The following is a 21,649-nucleotide window of genomic DNA, read 5'->3' as shown; positions in this document are numbered from 1 at the left end:
AGCACGAACTATCCACAACACCCCCGTCAGTGTCAGTGTCGGACAGAAAGTGACTGTCGAAAACTTTGGACCCCGGCGGGCAGTGATTGAATGGGTATTCTTCTTTAATTGCTATTTATAAACATGCATCAACCGTATGCACATTTCTTCAGATCTGTTAACTTGCGTTCGTATTCTTACGTTTCTACAATCGTAATAAACGTACATAGAAAATGTGCAAGTAAGAAAGTCAGTCTTCGCAATGAAAATAGAATTTCGTTGAACTACAACACATGGTAACAAGTTTCCCAATATCGCGAAAATCTCGATTTCCCTCGGTAAGACTGTGAATGTAACACAGTAGCGATGTGGCTCTCCGACCGAACGAACGAACACCGGTAGAAGAAAGTGGCCGATGGCGGCAACGAGGTAATAAAACGGGAGGCAAAATTGCCAGATAATGTTTACTTTAGATTTACACGATGTTTAACGCGTTCGCCGGTGGAATGGCGTCGAGCTTATGGCTGATAGATGTGTACCATATTTTGCTGATCGTGGGTGCGATGAGGGCGAATTCTTGCTCCGATTCGGTGGTTTACGACGGAAATCTGTAGGTTGGAGCGGCAGAGTAGATCCGATTTCCGTGGCACAGTTTACTGCGTCCTATGTGTGCGGGGCATACGGTTAGTAGGGCTCGAAGTTCATGGCACAACATTGAATCTTAACCGAACACCGATGACTGAATGATGATTTGACGTACCAAATTCGATTTGTTTCAAGTTTGAAGATATTTCTTATTCAATTCTTCGGAAGCTGTTTCTATCGACGTTTGGGAAGAAGAATTATTCTACTATCGCACTTGAAGGAATGATGCTACGTCAAACAAATAATTAACATCTCGCACAGAAACAGACAGAGATAACTCAATTTAGTGAAAATTCGACGCTCAGCGTCCCCGTTTTATGTTTGTATCGTCGTTATGCTAAGCCGATTCTATCAGTGCGAGCAATGTTTATGATTTCGTGATATGAATTTAAAAAGTTGTAGTATTCTTCTTGTAGTTTCTAGTCCATTCTAGCGTATAACTTATTCTTTTAGCATCTCTGAACTATTTCTGTTTTGATGACGATAAACGATATGAATTAATCATGATCTTGAAAAAAATGCTGAGATTTGACTCGAGATATGTTTTATTTATTTCTACATTTTTTGCAATAGTGTTTGACATGTATTTTTCTTTTATTTCTAGGTAAGTCGCCAACAAATGTTCGAGCCCAACAATCGGTAACGTGGACTTCGTGAGATAATATTCGGTCTGAAAGTATGTAATTGAATAAATAATTTTTCAATTTTCAGACCCAAATTGTGATCAGTCGAATTTGTTTTTGTTTACTGGAAATCAAAATCAGAAACAGGTTAGCTCAGATGTTTTGTTACATAATGCAATTCACTTTCCTACGCAAATCATGATAATACACAAATTTGATTATTGCTTCCATTTCACTTTCCTCACTTGAGATATGTCCTTCCTTCGCTTTTCTATCCTTTTTCGAAAAGTAACGATGTGAGACCTACATTTACGTACTTGCCTTTACACAATGGTAAGATCGAAAAACACTAAAAACACTCTGAGCTCGAGTCTAGATTAGAGATGATCGGGTAAGCAACTTCTAAAACCCGAACCCGACCCGTTCTCGATTGAAAATTAAAAAAATACTACCCGAACCCGAGAATGCATTTTTTTTTTAATCCAAACTCGACCCGTACCCGATAAAACATAAAAATCTTTAACCATACCCGACCCGAACCGGAAAAAGTTAAGGTATTTGGGTTCGGATGCCCAAGACCCGGCCAAATTTTTCAACCCGAATCTGAAACAAACCCGGTCATAATCGTCACCCGTAACCCAGAAAATACTTTTTTTCTGCACCCGATCCGTTGCCGTCGGGCTCGGGCTCGGGCTCGGGTCCGGGTCGAATCGGGCTTTTTCGCTAGTCTACACGGAAATCCGTCACCATTGTCATGGATAAAAAATCATGCAGGCAGTTATTCTATCTTCTCTTGAAACCATAATTATTGTAACCGGAAATTGTACAAAAATGGCGTTCAGGATGAAGTTGTAGGGAATCGATTGAGCACTCTAAAATCTAACACTAAATAATCTGAAAAAGTTAAATACAAAAAAATCAGGGTTTAAAATTTTTTGATATTGTTTATTTAAAAGCTGTTTTTAAAACCTACAGATTGATGTCTATCCCATCCGTGCTTTTTGAAAAATGAAGAAGTTAACATACAGCTAAAACAATTTACAGATATGTTATATTCGAAATTTCAAGTTCTCGTTGAAAGATAATTATTTAAACAGTAGAACTAACGTAACTATGTCAAAACGAATGAACACATGTAGAATCAAAGAGGTGTGTCAGTTGACTACCTACTGTTTACAACCAACATATAAATAGCTATGCATCGTAGAACAGATATCAAAACTCTTTCGAAACAGTTACAATACTACAATATGGTTTTCTCAAAGTGTTGTAAACCTTTTCCTGGTTTTGTGTGTTCCGGAAAATTTTTCCAAATAACAGAAACCATAATTCGAAAATTAGAAGCTCAAAAGTGCAAGGGACAATCGAATGCCACGTTAAGCATTTGTGATCGCTGTCGTAGGCGGGCTTATAAGGAAAGTCATACGTCGGAAACAGAAGGGCAGTCAACAACGGAACCACAACCATCCCCATCGCAATACGATTTAGAGGAAGTATCTTCAGCAGCTTCAATCAACTCAGTATCTTCTGAAGCATCCGTCACGGCGGAGTATTCAAGAGCACACAACATTGAACTCTTCAACAAGGGCATCGCCGGAATCAACGTGTCTCTGATATCAACGAAGAAAACCCGGAATGTTAATTATCCTCGAGTAAAATATTTGGATATTTCAAGAGGTATAAAAAAGCAAATATTCGGGTTCCCGGCGGATGAAGAAGATCCAGAATTACTCAATACGAAAGCAGCAGAGTTAGATGAAGTGATTACTAAAATGATAGAGCAGTTTGCTAAGCCTGAATGCGCTAGGAATGAAAAAGTGGGTTACAACTTCTTCCTGGACGTCATTTTTGTCATCGAAACCCTGATCTTTTTTAATTTAATTTTTTTGGTTCATTTTGAAATTATTGAGAATAAAAATCAATTTTTTTTCAGTGTATATTTTTTTAGAGTGCCCAATCGATTCCCTACAACTTTATCCTGAACGCCATTTTTGTACACTTACGGGTTCCGAGTTACAACGAGAAGAACTTGATCATTTTCATGCACCCGTAAACTGTTTTAGCTGTAACTTCATCATTTTTCAACTGGCACGGATGGGCTAGCCATCAATGTGTAGCTTCAAAATAAAAATTATTTTAAAAAAATGAAACCCTGAATTTTATTTGTTTAATTTTTTTAGTTCATTTTGAAATTATTGAGAAAATAATCAATTTTTTTTCAGTGTATATTTTTTAGAGTGCCCAATCGATTCCCTACAACTTCATCCTGAACGCCATTTTTGTACAATTCACGGTTTCCGAGTTACAACAATTTGAAAAAGGCAATTTTTGTGAAATGCAAAAATACATACGCCGTATTTAAAAATCAGTCGTGGGTCGGATTGACCTCTCCTTCGGTTCAAAAACTTATGGTTTGTCATACTGAAGCCATGTGCAAAGTTTCATCCAAATCGGAGAGAGTCGATTCTGATTTCGTCACTTTTTCGTCTAGTCATTCCTGGAATTGCTCAATACGCCCATAATAAGTTGTTGAATTGTATCTGGATTCGATTCCCGGTTCCGGATTTACGGGGTGTGTTAAAAAAATGAAAATAATGTTAGTCATTTTTATCGGCTCCACGAATTTACACCATTTCAAATTCAATTGATAGATATTAAAATGTCGTGAGAAAATCCCGATCATGATCGAGATACAAATGCCGGTTCCGGAGATACTGGGTGCTTAGAGTAAAAATGTCAATTTCCAGAGTATGCTTTTCAAAAGTAATCATGTGACGAGTAGCGAATTCTTAAAATTGGCTAATAAGTTTCTCTAGCTTGCAAATCGTGATAGTCCATGACCAGATATACTCAGTGTTGGTGATTGTCGAAAATTTGACAGAAACTGCTCGATATTTATCTATATTGTATACAACATTTTCAATCCGATAGAAGATGCTACCAGAACTCGTGTCTCTCAATGCATGAACCGTGAGAGAATTTTTCTACATTCTACATTCTACATACTCTGAGCATTTCACGGCCCTTAAAAAAAATTACAGTCTGATAATGATTGGTGCTGTGTGGAATTTACACAGAGAATCGCAAGTTGACAATTATCGCAGAAAATCGAATCGATGATTCTCATACTAGATTGCAATATTTCAAAACCCTTGTGTGGAGCATTCACAGACATTTTCATAGACACAACTTATACAATGGTTATATGGTGGATTCTATCGCAATTATCCACTGCCCAAACAGAATCGGATCGCGAGACGAGAATAAACGACCGTTTTTTGCTTCAGAGAGAATTCCCACAGCAGCGAGCTAATCTTTGATTCTCAGACAGGTCATCTAGAGAAATTCGCTCTCGCACTTGTGTCGATTCTATGTTAAATGAACCATGCCGGTTTTTTGTTGCTGCGATGATATCCATTTCTCTTTGACGGCACTGATTGAATCGTGTGAAGAGTTGCTAGTGAGCGTTTTTCGATACAATAAAAGCCATCCTTGAATATACTCATATTAAATTTTCATATAATCAAATTCAAATAAGGTTGAAATTCAACTTTCGGTGCTAGAATTACAAGGTGATAAGTTTATAAATTACCAAATTTAACTGTATTGGTATTTGGTTCCGGTAGTACAGGAAATAATGGTCCAAATATTTAAAATGTGGCTACTGGCTCACTAAATTTTCTCAAATTGAATCGATTTTCACTAACTTAAATTCAAATGTAGTAATTATATGTAATAGTGCTTTACTAAAGAAATCTTCCAACATTTTTAATTTGTAGTATTTTGATTAATCTTACTGTAATATATAGGAGATAATGAATAATATGAGAAAGGCATCATTATTCTTTCCGCGAAGATGCTCTGTCAACTAATCAATGGTGGTTTATTTATGAGCATGTTCCAGAAAAATAGGGTTTGCGGTGGGAGATTAGAAGGACCAGTTTTAGGTGACGGTGTCATATTTCTTTTTCCAGGCTCGATAGCCTGCATCGAAGCATCCACTTGAGGGCTGCCATAGAAGGCACAAGTATTCCAGAAGCAGACGTTCTTTTCATTGAAAGGAAAGGGTGGTAGAGTTTCTCGGTATTCGGAATGACGTGAGTGTATTCCCGATCAGATGGTAATAACAGAATTATAACAACTGGAGTAATTTATTACAGAAATATTTTGTAACAAATTTAGAAATATTTTTGACTGGTAAGCTGTTGAAATAACAAAAATCATAACAAAAAAGACTCTAGCGGGTACCAAATCGTAACAGATTTTGTAACGTTTGTATCACAATAATTATTGAATTTGATATAACCACAGAAGTCCGAAAACAAAAACTCATAACAAAAGTTGTAAAAAATTAGGTAGCAAATTTAACACCGAAAAACTATATCCCAGCTAACTTTTAGCATCGTTTCAGTTCAAAATTGTGGAATGATTTTTTTTATTAAAAGAATAATTTATTTAGTGACCTGATTTCTTCTTTTAGTTTTTTGAAATTCTGATCATTATATTTCGCTATAAAGCTAAAGCAGAACTCATTTTTTCAATTAATGGACTTTATCATGAGTCTTGCAAATGGAAATAAAACATCATAACTAATATTGTTATTATATTGTTATCATAAGGGCATGTTCAGGAGTGTTCTAGTTCTAGATGCATAATTTTTGTCAGTTACAAAATTTAAATCTGAATTTTATAACAAGAAAAACTGGCAGCCCCAGCAGTGTTTTACTCGTGATTCAAATATACAAAAAATAGAACGGCATCGTAGACCAGTTTTAAATTTGACAGAAGAACTGGTCGAATAAATAAAACTAGAACGGCTTGCTGGTAATACATTTGTTCTAGTTTCTGCTTTATTATAGATCTTCCATATAGAACTTCTGCTGAATTTGCTCTAAGTTTTAACTTTCAACTGTTCTCATTTGTTAAGTATCTCAAAATAACACAAATTGTTATACATATCAACTGTTGATATGCTTGTGTTATAATTTTGTTATGCGCATCTGATCGGGTTAAGTATACAACTACATAGTCGAGTCCGTCTTACGTGATATGATGACAGGCCTGAAGAAGTCCTTGTAAATCGTTGGTTACATACGAGAATCAGTTAATTTCATGTTAATTCTGTGAGTAACGTACGAGAAGCCATGCATTCAAAATCGGAAAAATGTCGTCATCAACCAAATATAAAGGTTTTGGACTCAACACTGGCATCTTGCCAAATTAGTTTTTATGATCTAACTAAAAAAAACGTAATCACCAAACATTCTTCATCTACTAAAGCATCAACTGAAAATGTTGGAAAGCAAGACAAATCTTCTATAACTTACGTCGATTCGAATGCCTGCAGGTTCGCCAAGGACGATGGAGAGACGAATAAATCCTAAAAACGACAACATCGAAAACAACAACAACGACGACAAAATGTATGAAGGTGCGAATTGTGAGGCAACGTCCTCCACATTCCCTGATGGATGCTTAGCTTTTAGCCATATAAAATAGGTTTTTGATTCAAAATAATAAGTTGAATTGGTTCAAAATAATTAAAACGAATCTCAAACCTGTTCAAATTTGCACATCTTTTTTATGTACAGGGTCCGCCATTTAACTTTTTTTTTTTTAACTACACGGAGAACCCGCAGATCACAAAATTACAATATTGCAAATGTTGTTCCACGCCCTGGTTGTTTCAACTAAAATGTTGTTGATTTAACTAAGATATCTATTGATTTTGACATACCCATTCAGGTAACCGAAATTGTTGTATTCAAATGCTGTCACTTGGCGGAGAGCGAAGACATCAAAATGCAGAACAAAAAACCTCTTCATTTCACCAGAAGCGTTTCATATTGAAAATGTTCAATGGTAAATGAACGTCATTTATGTTAGTTACGTAGTGGTCGTTTTATGGAAGTAAAACAAGTTTTCCATGTGTTAAATAGATATTCCTACAGTATAAATTATTTTATTTCATCTGAGAGTAATGTATTCTAGGACAGTTCATGTCAATGTTATTAAAACCGCTTAACGCTTAAAAATTTTCTGCTAAAGTGAAGTGGTACTATTTGTGTTTTCTTGAAAGTGTATCTGTAGCATTAGGTTTACCAGCGAGCCATTCTGCAAGTGAAGGAAAAAAATCCTAATTCCCTGTGACCATTTTTCTGGTGAGTTCCCTTTTGAGAATTGTAATCTTTTGGTGCATATCTATATCCTTTGTGAATTTAGTGATAAAGATATAAGCAGTTAATTAGGTAAAATTTCGTTGTTCAAGCAGTGAACGATTAGCTGCCCCAGAAGAGGCGAACAGTAAAAAATATTTATTGCAATTGGCGTCTTAAGTTCAAATAACTGAATAATTGGTTGAAACAACTGAGACATTTTTTTACTTTCATGCATACAAGTAACTTTGCTGGGATTGTGTCTTTGCTCAATTGCACGAGTGACACCTCATTGAAACGTTTCATTGTTTCTTTGTTCTTTGTTGGGTGTCGTTGCTAAGCTGCCAGCACGATAAATAAAAAATGACAGATTAGTTAAAACAATAGTCGATTAGTTGTACCAAATTTTAACCAATCAAAATTAGAAAAACAACTAATATTTTAGTTGTTTTGCGATCGCTGGGTTTTCCGTGTAGCGGTTATTTCGACATTGGTAACCTTAATGTCACTTCTGATTTGACAGAAACTTTGTTTTATCCTTCCGCTGAACGAAAATGGTTGTGTATATGCTTGAGTAACGCGTGAAAATAGTGCAGTTTTACTTTGATAATCAGCTTCAAGAAGACGCCGATTTTTGCCAAAAAATCATCTTATCGGATGAGGCACATTTTCATCTCGGCGGGTAAGTTAATAAGCAAAATTGTCGCATCTGGGGGACGGAAAACCGGGACGTTATCATAGAGAAGCCGATGCATCCTCAGAGAGTGACGGTTTGGTGCCCCATGATTAGCGATTGGTTCTTCCCGTCACTTGAAGAGGAAGACTTGAACAGCATTTTGTTCCAACAAGATGGCGCTCCGTGCCACACAGCCAACGCTACGATCGATCTTCTGCGCACAGTCTTCGAAGGTCGAATTATCAGTCGAAATTCCGATGTCGTTTGGCCGCCTCGGAGCTGTGATTTGACGCCGTTAGACTATTATCTTTGGGGGGCTGTCAAAGATAAGTGTTATGTGGACAAGCCAGAGACAATTCAAGCCTTGAAGGACAACATTCGTGCAGCCATAGCTGAAATAAAGCTGCATACAATCGAAAATGTACTAAAAAACTGGACCGACCGTATGGCGTATTGCAAGGCCAGCCGAGGCAGCCATTTGAATGAAATTATGTTCCACAATTAACCGGAAGGATTGTACTTTGATATGAAAAAATGAGTTTTGAAATCGGATGAACCGTTTGTGTTTTATTGCATGTTTAAAAAAAAAAGTTACATGGCGGACCCTGTACACTGGAATGTTATGCTTAATGTTTTCGTGCTCCACATAGTGCACATTGTTATTGTCTTTTGTGAATTGAATTGCATCCAACTCTTCATAAAACTGGATGTAAACAACATTATTTGTCTTATTGCATTGAAGTAAATGCACACGTTTAATGTCAAGATGCATTTGCTCTTTAAGCAAACCTTTAAATTCTCGTATCGAAGGTCGAATTTTACACTGCCTGCAGTCAACAATAATTGTATTCTTTCGTACCGGCGGTAGGTTTTGTTCGTTTGGTTCACTCATTTCGAGGTCGTTCTATTGTTCACTACACAATACTGTATTTGGTTTCTTCCGTCCCGAACGTAAGCGGTTTTGTTATATCGACTGACTTGGATGAGATGTGAAAGCGAACTGAATTTGTTTTTACGCACACATTGTTGACATTGCTCATACGCTTGCAAAGTGTCTTGCTCCTTAATGAACACAGAGTAACATTAAAACGATCCTAACTTTGTTGAAATGTTGATTCCGAATCGGACAGTTATACTAACAACTATGAAGACATTTTTAAATTCTATGTAAAACCAACATTTTTTTATCAAAAGTCATTCATTTCAAAATTCATTATAATATCTACGATAAACATATGATATGAAAAGATAATGCTGATTACTTTTACTTACTGTGAATCAAAAAATTATCTTTATTTCCACCCCTGAGATGACCCAAAAATATTGGCACCCTAATACATATATATAAAACGCAAATCCATTCGTGTTTCAACTTCTTAACGATGAACAGAACTTCGTCTATGCGTTGCGATTGACGTATATTAGTCGGAGATGCAAAATAGAACAGTCGATATCAAATAGAACAACATGACGAAGGGTCCAAAAACTATTTCAGTGCTAAATTTAAGTTCGATAAGTTTGGGAATCCCTCTAAAAATGTTTGTCTATCATCCGTCTTCATCCCGGATCATTATTAACTCAAAGAATTTTGTCAAAAATATATTGTGACACCAGCTTACGATTAGCTTCGATAAGCAAACACATTCAAAACAATTGTTTCCAGTTCGTTGCCACCTACGTCTGAGGTTTAATGTGTCAATTCCCGGTACTCAACGACGCGCAGTAAAAAAATCAGTTGACTGAAAGGTGATCTAACGGAATTGTTGATCCGTGTTTTTTTTTTGTTGTTGTATTTAATCAAACATCCATTAACTAAACATGCGCTTCAAATTTGACTGTGACAAAAACTCGTCACTTTTGAATCCATTTGTTTACTTATGATGTTTTATTGCCAATTCTGGCTTGATTGCAAAATGAAGTGTCAATGACATTGTTTTTTTTTTCTTTGTTTTCGACATGTCCCGAACGGACTTAGTTCAAAGATCATACGATTCATAACAATTCCATGAACTGATCTCGGATGACACGATGCTTAACAAACGCAAACAACGCCGTTCAGTCAATTTGGCATCAAACGGCGGGTGGTGCCTGCATTCGAAAATGTCAGCACATAGCACTTTTATTCGAATCGGAAGCATTTTCGGTAGCACAATCCAGTTCCGAGTTCGCCACTACCAGAAACTAGGCTAGTTCGTTGCCCGAGTGTGAGAAAAAAAAAATTCAACTGAAAACTTTTATTTTCCAGTTTGATTTTTAATTTCAAGTTCGTTTTTGCCGCTGCAAATAAATCATGTTGTTTGCCAACAGTTGTTCTCGACAGCGGATTTTTATTTCGGGCTGTTTGTTAACCACCCAGGACCTGCTCGCTTTGTCGAAAAGGGCCCCGGAGGCGTGTTCAACTTTTACATGAAACTTGTTGGTGTACTTTCCTGCTGTCGCTTCAACGCCGCTCGAAAATGACATTAATGAAACTTTAAAACCAGCAAAGCCCTCGTTTCGAATCCTGCCCGACAGCCGGCTCCTTCCCGTCGAGTATTCATCCATCCATCCGCCCAAACCATCCATCCATCCATCCATGCAACCGAGTTCCAGTGCAGTATGTTTCATACCAGCTATTGTGTAAAGTGCACTCTCAGGAGCTCACGAAACAAAATATGATGATGCTGTGATGCTGCGAGCCAACAAAACAACTTTCCTTTTGGCGGGTTGTCAAACTATTTCAACGTCAATCGTTGGTCGCCCTTTTTCCAGACTTGCTTTGACTTGGTTGGCTGCAGCCCAGGAAAAAGTAATAACATGCAAATTGAGTTTGAAACTCATTCTGTGTGCTTTAGTCATTACACGGATTTCCTCTCGTTTTTTCCCTCATGCTGTGCTTTCTTTCTTTCGTTGGACAGAACTGTCGGAGTGCCGAAGCGGAATTCGCTCTTGTCTTTACTTCTCGAGCAGAGGTCTGTCGTTGTAGGAGTTTAACATATTGCTAGGTGAATTAGCAAAAACCCGAGTGGGATGTTGAAACAGTATTGCAGTTTAGGCGCAAATTAATAATAACCAATTGTTTCGGTGAACTTCTGGGGAGTGTGTTGGAGTAAAAAGCATTGACTCCTGTTAGGTGATCGGACCCACGATTCTTATTCTCACTTTGCACCAATCACCCCACCTATCTATCGTTAGCCTCAGTGGTAGCTAGAATCGTTCTGATGAAACTAAATCTGGATATAAATCAATTTGGATCAGGATCGAATAAAAATATGCGATGCCAGTCAAACTGCGAAATACTTTCCGCGGTCGTGGGGGTGGTGATGGTGGCGGCGGTGCCAGCCTTCAGCAGTATCGTCGAAGCGTCAATGCAGCTTCCGCTAGCTTTCCGTCTCGGGACAAAGCTCTGTTGAATCGAAAGGGCATTGAGGGAGAGTTTCCTTTTTGCGGTTGCTTGTCTGGCGGAGCGAATCAATATGAAAACTTTTTGAATCCAATACGAAAGCAGGAACGCTGCAAAATAAGCCCCTGCTTCTTGGCAATGCGTGGTGCGGGTGGGTGCGGGTGGGTGCGGGTAGAGCGAAGAAAAATGATACGAATTGTGTAGTGTGCGCGAATGTTGAGAAAGTAGGGATCGATGAAACAAAATCAATTTTGATAATAATTTTTAAAGGAAGAATAAGCACTTTGGACGATTTATCGGCTTTGCGGAAGTTGTTTTTTTCTGTTGAACAGAGGATGAAAAGATACGGAATATGACGTGTGGCGTCGAACTTTTGCGGTCGGAATTGATGAAATCCCAATTGGGCAAGATATCGAGATACTTTGTCTTCATCGTACAGGTTCGGTATAGTGAGAGCACAGTCGTGTCGTGTTTTGTATGACTGTTTACTCAATATTAATAATCCGGGTTGATGGTTCAATGCATACGGCGCTTGTCATACAAGCTAATCGTCGTATGTTCGAGTCCCGCCCTGGACGGATTCTTAGTGTACGTATAATCATAATACAAGCCATTCAATGATTATTCTGTACGCTAAAAATCGGCTGCGAAGTCTGTTTGAAACAGAAAGGCCAAATTCCATAAAAGGAATGCCAAGACTTTGCTATGTGAAGAGAACTACTAAACCAGACAGACAATATATCGTCAAGTGAAATAAATAATAATCAAATAGTGGATCAATTCTGAATATAGAAATTTCCGAGAAAATATTCCGTGGGGGTGTAGAATACAACAAACCCACTTTCCTCAATCCGTAGAACTGTTCTGTCATTAGCCTAAACTGGAATGAAATGAAAACACACCCCAGAAAGCAACCAGATAAAAACACAATATTTTTTTTACCAATCGATGAGTAGTAAAACGAATTTACCTGTTTTAATACACATTGTGATAATAATGATGCCTTTTTCAATAACGTTCATATTACAATCGCTCAGAACTTGATAGTTGTGCCGAAAAAACTAGTTATGTTGAATCATTCTTTCGTTTTTCTGAAATTTTGTACGTTTATTTTTGAAAAAATATTCATTCATTTATTCAAATTAATTTGCATTTGAATATTCATTCAAAATTGATTTGTATACATCCTCAAAGAATTCGATTTCTTTTTACCTTTCTCACATAGAGAGGTTATGCAATCACTGTGAAAAACGAGTTTTGAACCGAAGCCCGGAGAATCGAGATTCATACACTGTTCGACTCAGCAAAATGTATGTGTGTATGTAACGCTATTTTGCACCCACTTTCTCGGAGATAGCTGAACCGATTTTCACAAACTTAGATTCTAATGAAAGCTCTTATGGTTCCATACAAAATTCCTGAATTTTGTTTGGATCTTCCTTCCGATTCCGGAGTTATGGGGTAAAATGTGTAAAAATATGAAAATATGTGCAATAGTTTTTCTCAAAGATGGCGTGACCGATTTTTAAAAACTTAGATTCAAATAAATCGTCTTATGGTTTCTTACAAAACTTCTAAATTTCATCTGGATCCGATTCAAATGAATGGTCTTATGATGGTATAAAGACTGTCCCAGAAAGTATGGACGCACTTTGATTTCGCTGTAAATAATTCACAAGTGTTAGATATTATAATTTTATTCGATATACTGATAATATTAGACCACAACAACAGAATATTATTTTCAACATTTGCTACTTAGCCATTGTACACTAGCTGGTGCGAACGTTCCTCACTAAATTCCGTACAAACTTCTTGGCGACAAGTTTTGACACTTTTTTCCAATCTTTTTCGAACTGTTGAATGGTTTCGGCTACCGAGACATGTTTTCTAAGATATCTTTCTCTGTGACAGACCGCATTCTGTGCATTTGTACACAATTTTTCGATGTTTTTCTGCTGAAAGTCCACGCAGTTCGAAACAAACTAATGAAAACGAATTAACAACTGCACAAGTGGTTAGAGAAGAGTGTAAACAACAGGACGCAGTCATGAAAATTGACAGATTCTGAACCATTGCGAAATGGCAGCGGTTTTTGGTTGCGTCCATACTTTCTGGGACAGTCTTTAGAAGCTCATAGGCTCCGACAATGAATCTCTAAACTGGGATTGTGCCAGAGAGATATGACTGAAGCTAGTTCAAATAGAAGCTGACTCTATCGGGGATCAATCTTTAGATATCACAGATAGAACAGAAGAAGTAAAGGATAGTTGGTTCGCAACAGTTGAAGTCGTAGAATGTGTCTAATGATGACTAGAACTATAATTTCAAACAATTTTACCAAAACACTAAACAAAGTGGCTTTTCTACTATCTCTTATTTACATTACAATTTTACATATTTGTGAAAAATTTAAGTTAAATAAAAATTTGCATGACTATTAAGAAGAAATAAATCTTCGATATATATATTCAATACTAGGGTTTTTTTTAAATATTCCGATCAACTTCCAAGCATTTCCTGAATTCCGAGGAGCATTATATGGTTATGTTCTTAGGCATTTTCTAAATTTGTGGTATAACGCACTCATATATTTCTTGCGAAAAATAAATAGTAAGACAAAATCTTCCACTACTACTTCTTGAGCCATATTCCAAAATGTTCCGATCGCTTTGTTGACCCATCCAGCAGAAAACAGTTGTCAGGAATTCTCGCCAAACTCATTTCAAGCATCCCACATTCAGGCCATCGACCTGCGGCTAAGAGCTTCTCACCATATTGACGCCAACTCATTACACGATTCAGAATGTCCCATCCGGGTCTGTGGAACGATTTCAATTGTGTGATTTTCGCATCTTTCGTCGCTCCTCGCATCTTTCGTCCGCCCTTCCGCACCGATGGAAGCAAATCGAACGTGATCAACACGCCTACGTCACCCTTGCGCGACGGAAGATCTGCTTGCCGGCACGCGGCGGCCACGCTGTGCGGCAAATGTCAACGACTCTTTCGGGGTACACACTCTTCGGTTCCAGGCCGCCCAAACACCACACACTCAATCGTCATTATTTTCACAATGGCGAACTGCCGCTGGCTGGCTCTTGCCGTTCGGAGTTCATAAACGTATCGATAGATTAACAAGCACACGGTTGAAAATCGTGAACTTGCACGTACGAATGATTTGTGTTTGCTCATGATGCAGGCCAGACGGTAACGGTAACGCTAACGCACCTTCCTTCCCCTCCCCTCCTTTCGACGTTGATGTGATATGTGACCGCCCGAAAATATGTGCCTCCATCATGCGAACTCACACAAAAACAAACGTTTCAAATCTGGAAATTATGTTCCATCTGTTTACCAACAAAATATTTAACTTCAAACTGCACGAAACTCGCCGGAATGATTTCGCGGACCAACGCTGCAGTTGGAACCGTGTTTCGCTGAAGCAGGCCAATCGTGGGCACTGCTGTTTAGATAGGACTGTTTCCCGGTCGACCGAACTAGGAGATGCTGGTCGAGCCTAAACAAATTGAACCAATTTCAACGCAAACAGGTCTTCGGGATTTGCCGTGGATTCCGGATTGCATCAGATGCTGATAATTATGGTGGTTTTGTTGGCCATGTGGCGCTACCCCGGGTTTCCTCGGTTGCAGCGACAAATGGCTCACCAACTGTGAGGCGTTTTGCTAGGATTGAGGCTTTGCCTCTACCCAAGTTCGATTATGGAACATATGGAAACCAGCTGAGGGCGAGTGTCTTCGGATCGGGCAAGCATGGAAACAATTTCGTAAGAGTTAAGCGGGTCCCGAGCGGTGGAACAAGTTTCCCTACATGGCAGTGCGCGATCGAACCAACCGACGGGTTGAATGGACTTTACGAAAATGAGTGTTATGCTTTTGTTTTGCTGGTCAGTTATGGTAATGACTAAATTCAGCATTTATTTTAAAGTATCATTCATTCAAAATCTCAAACTATGTGTGTCAGTTTGTTTGGATGAAAAGAAACAGTGCCCAACGCCACTGAATTGATTGAACAACCACCACCGTAAACCAACACCAACATGCCACGGTCCAAATAAGGTTTCCTGGCGGCCAGTGAAAGGGCAACGGCGTGATTCAACACGTCGTTTTCATTGCATTTAGTTGATTTCCTCTAGCGCTCTGTCTATAAGTAGGAACTTGCCACACACCAGCCAGCACTGCCAGAGCAGACTTTCACTTTCCTCTTGCCCTTTTTTGTTGTGCATAAGGAAAACTTGTCTTCTCTCGTGGTTGGTCGCACCGTTTAGCCGATGCCCTACAAAATGTGATCGTTGCTTAGTGGAGTAAAACCATACGTAAAAACCACTTCATCTAAATCCGCCAACTTGCCGTCATCGGTGGGGACGACACAGGCCTGGTGGTGGCTGTCTTCCGTTGAACAGATTCGAGCAGATGCTAGCTGACTGTCTGGAAATGTATTTCGTCTTCGCCGAGAGCGACAGAATCATTAATCTAATTCACACCCCAAAAATAAGAAATAAACGACCGACAAGAGTCAGCCATGTCCTCCTACGCAAAGCCGGTTACCATCGCACTCACCTCCGTCACTTACCGATCCGAACATGATGAGCGTGCGCAGTCCCTTCGGCGACGTTGAGGCAAAACCGTCGAGACGTGTTTGGAGTCATTTGCGTTTTTTTTTGTCTCACTCTAGCTGGTCAAGTCATCATCATCAACGGCCAGCAACGACGACTGCCAACTGATTCGTAGCTAGTGTGACCGCCCGGTGGCGCAATGATGCAATTCAACTAAGCAAAGCAGCGCCAGCGCACGAGGCAGGGGCACGTACGAATCGAACCACGCGGTTCTTGTAGTCAGGCCGCGTCACGCCACTGCTCTGGTCCGTAAGCTGGTGATGATTGAAACATTTAACCTTAGCGTGGTAATTGAAGAGAACTGAAATCTACCATATTTTCTCAGTTCAGTTGATGAGGGTCGTCTAGTGAGCTTGCTCGGTACCAATTAATGGTGTAGGCAGTAATTGTTTCGCTTTAACAGATTGACATTTGCTGATCTCGAAATGAAATTGGTTGTGATTGCGATAATTACCGGAACCGACGGATTAAATTTTGTCTGATAGATGCCTTAATTTTACACCAAAAACAAAACAAAAAGTTGAACAGAAATCCCAATCCTCGCTTCGTCTTCGATCTTTCACTGTCTAGCAGATCAGGTTTAATGGCTAAGCACATGAGAAACACTATTCAAGTAACAATACAAATACCGTTGTCTTAGACGTAATCAAGAACCACAAACTTGAAAGCCTCATTCGATACAGTTATGAATCGCTATCAAAAAAAAAAAACAAATTGAAACGAAAAAAAAACAAAGAATCAAGACACAGTGAGCGAAATTCCTATAAGCGCACATCAATTTTTGAACATAGTGAACTTGTATTAGCGTAGATGTTCAATGTGTTGTTACTGAAATAATACCTCTATACCTCTTAACTGCATACTAGAATAACGCAGGCCTGAAATTCCTATAAGTTTACAGTGTTTATGATGCCAGGTAAAAGTTTCAAATATCTGCAGACAGGGTTTCAAAAGTCTGTAAATGTGAAAAAATCGGCGGTCAGCAAGCATGGCTTCTCTATTAAGTATGACATGCAAAACTGATGCAAACGAGCAAAAAAAAAGGTCGCGGCAATTTCGAAAGTCTGTTAATTTGGACGAAAGTCTGCGAAAAACTGGATTTTCAAAAGTCTGCACAACAAAAAATGTCTGCGCAGCACTATACCCGAAATCTGCAGATTTACAGACAAATCTGTGCAGATCTGGCATCTCTGGTGTTTATGTCAACGCGTTTGATATCTGGTTCACTTACACTATCATTATACATGATTCTCAATTCGCGCGCAGGGTCGGGGGTGCGAAAATTAAAGTTCGTCTAAATTAGGTGAAACATCGCGTTATTTCAAATTTTTCGCATGAGAAAAGGTTTATAATATCTTATCCAGGTATCTAGGACCATCTAAATATGTTGTGAGACTATGGAAATACTTAAGAGATGTTCCAAGATCCAAGAACTATTTGGAATATTGTTCTTAAGGACAACACTGTGTTACAATAAGAACTACGTTTGTTTTTCGTTTGCTGTTCATACTTTCAGAGCGATATATATTGTCTATTTTTATATGGACGTTCAAGGAATGTGCTCATTCATCCAAGAACTTCAGTGAAAAAAAGTCTCAAGATCTACACGAGCATTCAGCAGTTTATGTTTAATGTTTCAATGCTGTTCCTAGTCGTAGAGCTACTTACTGCTTACTTGTGTATTTTTTATCTGTCCCCGGAACATTTCCTGCGATTTGTTTATGTTTCTTCAATATCGAACTTTTGTCAACGGTTATGCTGGTAGCCCTTGAGGTCCGAACTCCAGGCAGTTTACGAATTTCCCTTAAACTTGTCTAATAAGATAATTATTATCATAGGGCATAACCGTATACAAAATCCCGCTTTTTGTCATCGGTTATACTGGCTTTCCTTTTTGTGCGTTGTTCACTTGCTGAATCCCCAGTGTAGGCATGAAACTTACACCAGTGTGATAATTTACGATGAAACTTATGGTTTGGAAGACTCTAGGTAATTTTCCGGAATGTGTTTTGATGTGGAACACATCTTTATTTTCTATATAGGGGTGCAAATCAGAAACTCAAGGAAATATACACTTAGAAATGTGGACAGGTTTTAAACACTTACAGCTCAGTATATTTTATATCAATTATTAATATTATTCCATCATTTGATTGGAAATATTTCTAAGAATCGATTGGAATGTATCAAGCAACGAATTTTCAATTATAAATTATCGAAATTTTGATTAGTAGTGAGCAGTTATTTTGTCTGCTAAAAATCTCCGGCATATCGAATTTATCTGCCATAGACGACGGTTTTGAAGGAGTAAGCGACATATCAAAGGGAAAGCATGGCTCTGATTGGCCAATCGATGCAAAAGCGAAGCTGTTTGAAGCACGCGAATCTAAAAATAGAATCAAAATTATAGCTAACGTTTCAGTGCTATGCGTAGCATGCTAGAGGTGGATTGTTGCTAGACAGCAAGACAAAAGGTGCCATAAAATGATTTTAAGTTTTAATTGGTATGCTCTGATCTTGTGTCATGCAAGCTCGGATGAAATTCCATGTTATGTCGTATCACCTGATTGACAACTACCCTAGGTAAATTTTGAGTGCTTAAGATTAATTTTCAATTTATATAAGATGAACTTGATTGATTATGAGAAAAAGTTTATCGCTTCAACTAACTGCTTGCATGCAAAGCTTGAACACAAGCTTGGCGAAGAGAAGCTTAAGACTATGAACCATTTCGTGGTTAATTTTAACTTTTGGTTAAAATCTGACACTTGAGTGGTTATTTTGTGTCGAGTAGTTAAATTTAGCTAAAACTGCGACCCATTTCAAAGTTTGGCGGATGGAAAGTTATTTGGGTTTATTTTGCACTGGAAATAATTTTTACTAAAGAATTGATATTAGAATTTTCTTTGCAAGATTTTTTTCACTGTCGGAAAATAACCATCGATCTGTCAAAAATAACCATGCTTTCTAGCACGGTTATTTTTGAAAACATCCAAATAACCACTCGAGTTTCAGATTTCAACCAAAAGTTAAAATTAACTGCGAAATGGTTCACAGCCTAAATAATAAAATCGTATCGCAAGTATGTACAAAGACATAATTGCATACATTTGGGATATTGGTGTATTTTCGTCGGCTATAAAACAAACAATGTTCGGTGTTGGTTGCTAATCAAGATCAATCTAAGAACACTCTAATGCAATTGCGGATTCAAAAGTGTGACGATTGATTGAACTGTTTGATTGTAGATCATTGGAAATTTCGGTTGCCTTGTTCCACATCTATGGCTCAAACAACCCCATGGGTCTGATCCTTGTAGTTTTTATTCTGCCATGTACGAAGAAAGAGGCCATGATTCCCAAAAAAATATGTCAGGCAATATGCAGTTGTGGTCGAGCAAACCAAAGTTTCATCACTACCGGAACGGCAAACAAAAAAAATATACCGCGATGAATGCCTAAAGAAGCGATTGCTACCATTCTTACGTAGCAATGACGCTATCTCGCTATTCTGGCCTGATTTGGAAGCTTGTCACTACACCAAAAAAGTTTTGGATATACCATTCCAGCGAATGGAATCCACGTTGTATCGAAGGGGGCGAATCCACCTTACTGCCCACAGTTGTGATCTATCGAGCGGTATTGAGCTCTCGTGAAGAACTCTCTCAATATAAACAACAAGATTTTTTTAAGTTTCAAAGTTCCAAATATTTATTTTGGTATTTTGCATCTTTGTTTGCAAGTGAACGCTTGACATTATCAAAACTCTTCATTCTATAACAACTAATCAAGAAGAATCTAATTTATAAAAAAAACTGTTTCAATCAGCCTGGAATCGTGATGATACCTTTCTAATATTGTCATAAATATTTCTAAGAGATTAAAAATGCTTTTCATTGAATCTTGAATAAAATTAAGTAAGTTCATTTGGGACCGGGATGGCAGTTCAATGAATAAGGTTGCTGGTGTAACAAGCCAGTTGTCGCATGTTCAAGTCCCGACCTGAAAAGATTTTTAGTGTCAGTGGGATCGTAGTACTTGTAGAAGGTCAATTTCGTGCGGTGGCGTACTTTTCTCGATTGAAGGATTTTTCTGAGTCCAAAACACGAATTCGTCAACCACCTCGATATCGTCACCGTCTATCAATATTCGTGGTGGGAGGCGTAGTGTTTTTTCTCTAGAGCCTCTTTCTCTCATGTATTTTGTTTTTGACGCATTCTTGACCAGACCGATACGCCTAGCTTCAGCTTTCAGTCCGATGTAGGTTTGCGTCATCTTCTCAAGGTTACGTGTCACAATATCAATATCGTCAGCGAAGCCAAAAAGTTGTACGGACTTTCGGAAAATCGTGCCATTCGAGTCGATTCTCGCTATTCGAATCACACCTTCCAAGGCAATATTGAGCAAGATACAAGAAAGTCCATCACCTTTCCGTAGCCCTCTCCGAGATTCGAAGGGACTCGATAGCGTCCCAGATACTCGGACGTAGCACATCACTCTATCCATCGTTGCTTTGACCAATAGCGTTTATCCGGGAAACCGTATTCGTGCATTATCTGCCACAGCTGTTCTCGATCGATTGTGTCGTATGCCGCTTTGAAGTCAATGAATACGTGATGCGTGGGTACGTTGTATTCACGACAATTCTGGAGTACTTGTCTTATCGCGAATATGTGATCCGTAGTGGCGTGTGCTCCCGTAAGTCCTTCTCTACGAATTCCTTAGCTATTGGTAATAGACGACGGCAAAGGATTTGGGAGAATACCTTGTAGGCGGCTTTCAGCAATGCGATTGCGGGGTAATTGCAACAATCTAGCTTATCGCTCTTTTTGTAGACGGGACATACCACTCCATCCATCCATAACTGCGGTAGAATCTCCTCCTCCCAAATCTTAGAAATCATTCAGTGCAGCGCTCTAGCCAGTGCCTCTCCTCCATGTTTGAGCAGCTCGCCTGGTAACTGGTCATTGCCCGCGGCTTTGTTGTTCCTCAGCTTGTCGATCTCCTCAGATCAGGTTCTGGGAATCTGTCGTCGGGTGAGCGTGCACCCAGATTGATTTCTGTGCCGTTCTCTTCGTGAGAAGGTTACCACTGGTATCTCTGCACATTTCGGCCTGTGGCGTTTAGCCTCTACGTGAACGGTTCACCTTCTCATAGAACTTCAGTGTGTCATTTGCGCGGTACAGCTGTTCCATCGCTTCGCGATCTTGGTCTTCCTGGTGGCGCTTTTTCCTCCGGAAAACCGTATTCTATCTGTTCCGCGTCTGTCTGACATGGCGGACCTTATGTTTCTCCAGCCGTCTTCAAGAGTCGCCGCGCCAAGCTGCTCTTTCGTTGGTAACACTAGCTCCAGTTGTTGCGCGTATTCCTCTGCAGTACGAACGCTACGTAGCTGCTCGAGATTTAGTTCCGGAGTTCCTGTGCGACGAGTGTTGTGCACCGTGCAACCGCGACAAGGTAATGGTCAGAATCAATGTTGGGACTGCGGTAAGTGCGGACATTGATGACATCGGAGAAGAATCGCCCGTCGATGAGAACGTGGTCGATTTGATTTTTC

The 21,649-nt window shown here is 38.9% G+C and overlaps 1 protein-coding gene across 27 annotated transcripts in view; it reads left to right on the top strand.

Moving 5' to 3' along the window:
- Positions 1–21,649, top strand: part of LOC131434615 (protein muscleblind) — a 961,748-nt gene that overhangs the window by 268,671 nt on the left and 671,428 nt on the right. For 2 of the 27 annotated variants that reach the window (XM_058601506.1, XM_058601507.1), the window contains one exon: positions 1,336–1,394. The exons of the other annotated variants lie outside the window; for them this stretch is intronic. The gene's annotated coding sequence lies outside the window, so the exon portion shown is untranslated. The remainder of the gene's footprint in view (positions 1–1,335; positions 1,395–21,649) is intronic. 27 annotated transcript variants of the gene reach the window in all.

The sequence above is a fragment of the Malaya genurostris genome, chromosome 3 (genome assembly GCF_030247185.1).
Source record: "Malaya genurostris strain Urasoe2022 chromosome 3, Malgen_1.1, whole genome shotgun sequence".
NCBI classification, from domain to species: domain Eukaryota; kingdom Metazoa; phylum Arthropoda; class Insecta; order Diptera; family Culicidae; genus Malaya; species Malaya genurostris.
Note: the sequence above shows the minus strand (reverse complement) of the source record. Positions and strands in the feature narration are given on the sequence as shown.